At 39.1% G+C, this 5,559-nt stretch overlaps 1 pseudogene; it reads right to left on the reverse strand.

Moving 5' to 3' along the window:
• Window positions 1-310: 310 nt before the first annotated feature.
• LOC137768652 (vacuolar protein sorting-associated protein 26A pseudogene) lies at window positions 311-1,100 on the reverse strand (annotated as a pseudogene).
• Window positions 1,101-5,559: the final 4,459 nt, after the last annotated feature.

Genomic DNA, 5,559 nt, shown 5'->3' on the forward strand with positions numbered 1-5,559 from the left:
ATAAATGGAGTTTTGGCTTTTTCCCCCGCCCTACACGCTGCAACCATCTTTAACCTGCCGAACTTAAATCTCAACGGATGTAGGAGTTTTTTTTTCTTTTTTTCTCCTATTCAGTTCACATTTCAGGGTGCTCAGCAGAGGCCTGTGATTCTGGCGATTCAAATCTCTGGTGAGAGTTTGCTCTCTGTTTCCTCAGTTTTTCAGGAGCTTTTCTCCACAAAATGATCTCCTGCTGCTTGAAGTACGTCCTGTCTTCCTCATCAACAAAGACTAGAATTAAAAAGTACCTTACGGAAAATTTTTTGTTCACATCTCTCATTGTTGGAGTTGGGTCATATCCCGCTAAAAACAGTCTTATTGGAGTTGATTCACCTTTTACTGGTGTACCATCCATTATTTCATATTTAGCGATTGTTTCTGTTTCTGTTGTGGCACTTGGGTCCAATTCCCGTGATCTCTTTTTTAATCAGTTGTAACTCCATATGTTGGATTTTTATTCTTACTAATAAGAAGTAAATTTTTCCCACAGTCACATCCTTTAAATGATGCTTTGATTTATTATATTCAAATTCTATGTGTAGACAGTCTTCAGTGCCCACTTCCATCTTAATAGAGTTGTTGACATCAGGATAGGTAGCAAGCTGGTGAACAGTAAGGTCATATTCTTTTACCAAGTCTGTCAGTCTTCTTACTATTGTCACTTTAAGGAAATACCTTAAGCAGACATTGGCACCGATATAAGATTCGCATGGCTTTTCAACTTGCATAAATGCAAAATCATAACGTCTGCTCTGAGTCAGTTCTCCAGGTAAGGCTAGTTCTTTCATTAGGTTTACAAATTCGTGAGTATTACTCTTGTCATTGAAAAGTTCAGTTTGACCTGCAAATTCAATTCTGATTCCTTGGTGCTCTAGCCTCTTTCCAGGTTGCTGAAAGGCTAGGTTTACCTTTCCTGAAACAGATTCTCCATCATAGAAAAGATAGCATTTTTCTACTTTGCCAACTTCAGTTTTCATTTCTGCCGTTTTCCTGGTTTCCCTACCATTAAGGACAACATCGATCTCACAAATGGGACCCAAAAATCCTCCAAGAAAACCCATTGTCAGTGCTGCCACCACCGCGTCCCCCCACTTCACTCCTCTTCCTTCAGGAGAACTCCCAGCCCAGGCTCCTATTTTTCTAAATCTTTAGTACAAAACTTAATGCTCCTCTGCACTTTGAGACCATATCCAGGAAAGAAAAGCCAGCTGGTGCCATTCTCCCAATATTGCTTTACCCTCCTACCTCCCCCTCCCCAGGACTCTTTAAATCTCTGTGAACCACGCTTCTTGTTGATTCTCAGTCTTTTTTCATTTCTTCTTCTGTCACTCTTTCCTCTCCGTCTCTCTTTTTTGTCCCCAATGTATGTTCTCCAAAATTCACATTCTGATAAATGATAACTTGTTAAATCGAAAGGTCCTCATTTGTCCCTTTTTTCCCCTTTCACAAAAAACAAAAGCCAATTTAATGATCTCCCTTCTCCAAGATAACTCCTCTTTTCCCACTCTTTCCTGCCCCTTCCTGTTTAGATCTGCAGAGCTTCGCTTCATGAGCCATTTCACCCACTTTCCAAACTTTTCCTCAGTCTGCACTTTTTTTTTTTTTGGAATTAAGCACCTCCTCCTCCTTTTCACGGGTTAAAGGATTTCCCTTCCGGATTTGGGGACACAGCTTAATCACCGACTTCCTCTCCGTAGGAAGCCTTCCTAGTGCTTAGATCAGCCGTGACTCACAAGCTGCTCTGGGCATCACAGATACACGCGAAGCTTGTGAATTGTGATTTATCGCTGTCATAACGTGGTTCACATCCTGCCTTTTCTCCTCCCTCACACATTCTGGCCTGGGAGTGAGCACATCACAGAGCTAGAATTCACCTGAGAAGGTGTCCGTCGTAACTCCTGGTTGCAGGTATCACTCTCCAGCTTGTCGTTTGGCTTGAATTTCAGACCTCTCTACCTGTTCTGATCGCTGTACCTACCAGGACCTCAGCCGACAGCTCTTACTGCATTCCCGGCTTCCCTGATCCTGACCACTGACATCTGTCATCTTCTGTGGGAGTGCCTGTTTTTCCCATTAGAGAGAATCCTCTGTATTTTATTTTATTTATTTTGTTAATTAATTAATTAATTAATTTATTTGAAGTATAGTTGATTTATAGTGTAGTGTTAATTTCTGCTGTACAGCAGAGTGATTCAGGTATACATATGTATACATTCTTGTTCATATTCTTTTCCATTATGGTTTATCACAAGATATTGAATATTGTTCCCTGTGCTATACAGTAGGACCTTGCTGTTTATTCGTTCTATATATAATAGTTTGCATTGGTTAATCCCAAACTCCCAATCCATCCCTCCCCCGCCCCCCTCCCCCTTGGCAACCACAAGTCTATTCTCTATGTCTGTGAGTCTGTTTCTGTTTCATAGGTAAGTTCATTTGTGTCATATTTTAGATTCCACATATAAGTGATATCATATGGTATCTGTCTTTCTCCTTCTGACTTACTTCACTTAGTGTGATAATCTCTAGGTCCATCCATGTAGCTGCAAATGTATGCCAGTATCTTTTTTGCTTCTGTTCTTATTCCAGTTTCCCCTTAATTTCTGTGATGGTTTTATTTTTTCTCCAATTTATTTCCCAAGTTTGCCCACCGTTGCTTCATTTTTTTCTTACCTTCTCATTCTCTCTTTCCTGGATTATTACATATTTCCTGATGCCCTCCCTTAATAGAGGCAATTCTTAAGATTTAAAAAAATACATGTGAGTCTGTTGCTATTTTGTAGATAAGTTCATTTGTGTCCTATTTTGGATTCCAGATATAAGTGATATCATATGGTATTTGTCTTTCTTTCTGACTTCACTTAGTATGATCATCTCTAGGTCCATCCACATTGCTGCAAATGGTATTATTTCAAGAGAATCCTCTGTATTTTAAAAGCCAACACTTTGTAATAACTGTAAATGGAATGTAACCTTTAGAATTGTCTAAAAAGTTAAAAAATTAAACAAAACCCAAAGATCTAGCTTCACAGGTAATTTTGCTCAATCCTCTCTTTTCATAAAACCTGAGATCCAACAGGGTATAAGTAGTTCATGAGAGAGTCAAGACTCAATTTTCGTTCCCTGGTTCCCAGACTGGGCAGATTCCATGGAACCAGGCTGTTTCACGTCTGTCTTCTTTATTTGCACACAAAGTCGAGGGCCACATGCTGTATCAGCCTAAGGACGCTTCACTGGTATTTAATGTTCCCAAGGGTGTGTCCTGGTCAGGGTTTGTCTTGCCAACCATGGTTCTTCATGCTAAACAAGGGGCTTCCTTGTGTGGTTGGTAATCTCTGAAAGAAATAGGAAAAGAAACCCATATAAATAAAACAATATATATGTAAATTCTTTTAACTACCCAGAATCTAAATCATCCTGGAGAATTTTAGAAAGTTTAATGGAATGCATGAAACGTAAATTGCTTTAATGACTTCCAGAATATTAGTGAAAATCTATTTATGTTATTTTGGTTTACGTTTCATTGATTTTTAAATTTATCATTGTCCTCGCTTTCTCAGTAAAATGCATAAAACAAATATAAGCTCATGCATAAGTTAAATTTCCAGGAATAGAGGGCAGTAAATGAGAAGTAATTGTTTTTCTGGTCTAACATGTTGGATTGTTTTAAGTCAAAAGCTGTACCTCAAGAGCAGTATTTTAATGATCTCGCATCTTGTATCTTGTGAAGGAAATAGAGGGGTTGGAATTTTATAGATCCCAAATCTCATATTATTTTTGACTAAGGGCCTGGAAATCTATATTTAGTCAACAGAGGTGGAGGAAAGTTATCTGACAGCTCACTCATCCCCTCCCCACATTTTAGGGCCTTAGAAAGTTTGAATTGTCTTCATGCCACATGATTATAATGCTCTTTCAAGTGTCTCTATCTTCCTTTTTTTTATTTTTAAAAATTTAATTAAAACAATTTTTTATTGAACAATATAGCTGATTTACAATGTTGTGTTAATTTCAGGAGTACAGTAAAGTGTTTCAATTGTATATATATATATATATTCTTTTTCAGATTCTTTTCCATTATGGTTTATCACAGGATATCAAATATGGTTCCCTGTGCTATACAGTAGGACCTTGTTGTTTATCTACTTTATATGTAGTAGCATGTATCTTAGTGTAAACACGAACACTATGAATATCTGACATAAACTTGAGGCCTGAAGACTGGAAGGTCCTAAATGAAATGAAAAGAGGCGATCAACAGTTTGAGATGCCTTTCTCTGTCCTTCCACTTTTCATAACTTTTTCCTGAATGTTATCTTATTTCATCTTCATGACAGCTACTAAGGTAGATACCTAAGTTTTTATTTCTCCTTTTTTTTTTAAAAACTGAGGAAATGGAGCTCCATGATGATATGCAAAGCACTTGTAGTCACAAGGGGGGTAGAAATCAAGAAAATGTGTTCAAACTGAAAATGTATAAATAAATAGTAATGCATTCTGTTATTCAGTAAGTTTCAACCCCTAAGTCTGTCTATTCCTTTCCTCAGTGCTGAGGTTTATTTATGTATTTCGTAGGCATTGGACTCCTTGCTTACTGTTCTTAAAAAAAAAAAAAAAAAATCTGCTACTTTTATGAGTGAGTTAGGGTTTTCACAGATGAGACAGGAAACAACAGCATAAAGTACCAGGGGGTGTGAAACATGACTGGAAACATTGCAGGATTGCAGCTGGTCAGAGAAAAGAGTGGTCGGTAGTGTTTAGCCGGGTCATAGCGTGTGTCCTACAGTCATAGAAATAGCACGCAGACTCAAGGCTTAGTGCAACGCACTTTTTCTTCTTCCCTGATTGATAACTGTGATCTTTGGCAACTAAGGGACCCACAGAATTCTAATAGACAGTTATTACTTAACATTGTCTGTACTGGCTTCTGGTGCTTTTTCTTTGGAACCCGTGAGAATAGAGTCTCGTTCTTTCCAGTGCAGGAACTCTGCAGCTTAATTTCCTCTGCGTAACAGTCAAGAGTCTGAGAAATCATCAAGAGGGACACAATATGAAACAAATAAAAACAATAAAGCAATGTGTATCACCTTCTCCCACGCTCCATCCACTTTTGTGGTGGTGCAACATTTCTTTCGTAATTCACTCATCAACTGCCAGCTGGACATGTGTGTAACAGAGATGCTATTCATTGCTTCCTGGGCCATTTATGGTCTGTGACAGTAGAACCCTGCCCACGCCTCTCCTTTCCTGTTTGAAACAGAGGACTCGGCCTTCTCCTGATACAGCTGTTTAGACCAGGGCCGACCACGTGCTCCCAGGGGGATAAATCCCCAGGATGTGCTGAGCCAGTCAAAACACTCTATTGGAAATTTGAGCTAAGAGACACCCATCAGAGGACAGAGGGCTCACAGGTAAGATCACATAGACTCTGACAGCCATGTACGGTCATGGGCTGCTAAGAATAACTGTTGGAAGAAAGGGGATGGGGGAGCAGCAGAGGCGACAGACATGATGACCCCT

The sequence above is a fragment of the Eschrichtius robustus genome, chromosome 8 (genome assembly GCF_028021215.1).
Source record: "Eschrichtius robustus isolate mEscRob2 chromosome 8, mEscRob2.pri, whole genome shotgun sequence".
NCBI lineage: Eukaryota > Metazoa > Chordata > Mammalia > Artiodactyla > Eschrichtiidae > Eschrichtius > Eschrichtius robustus.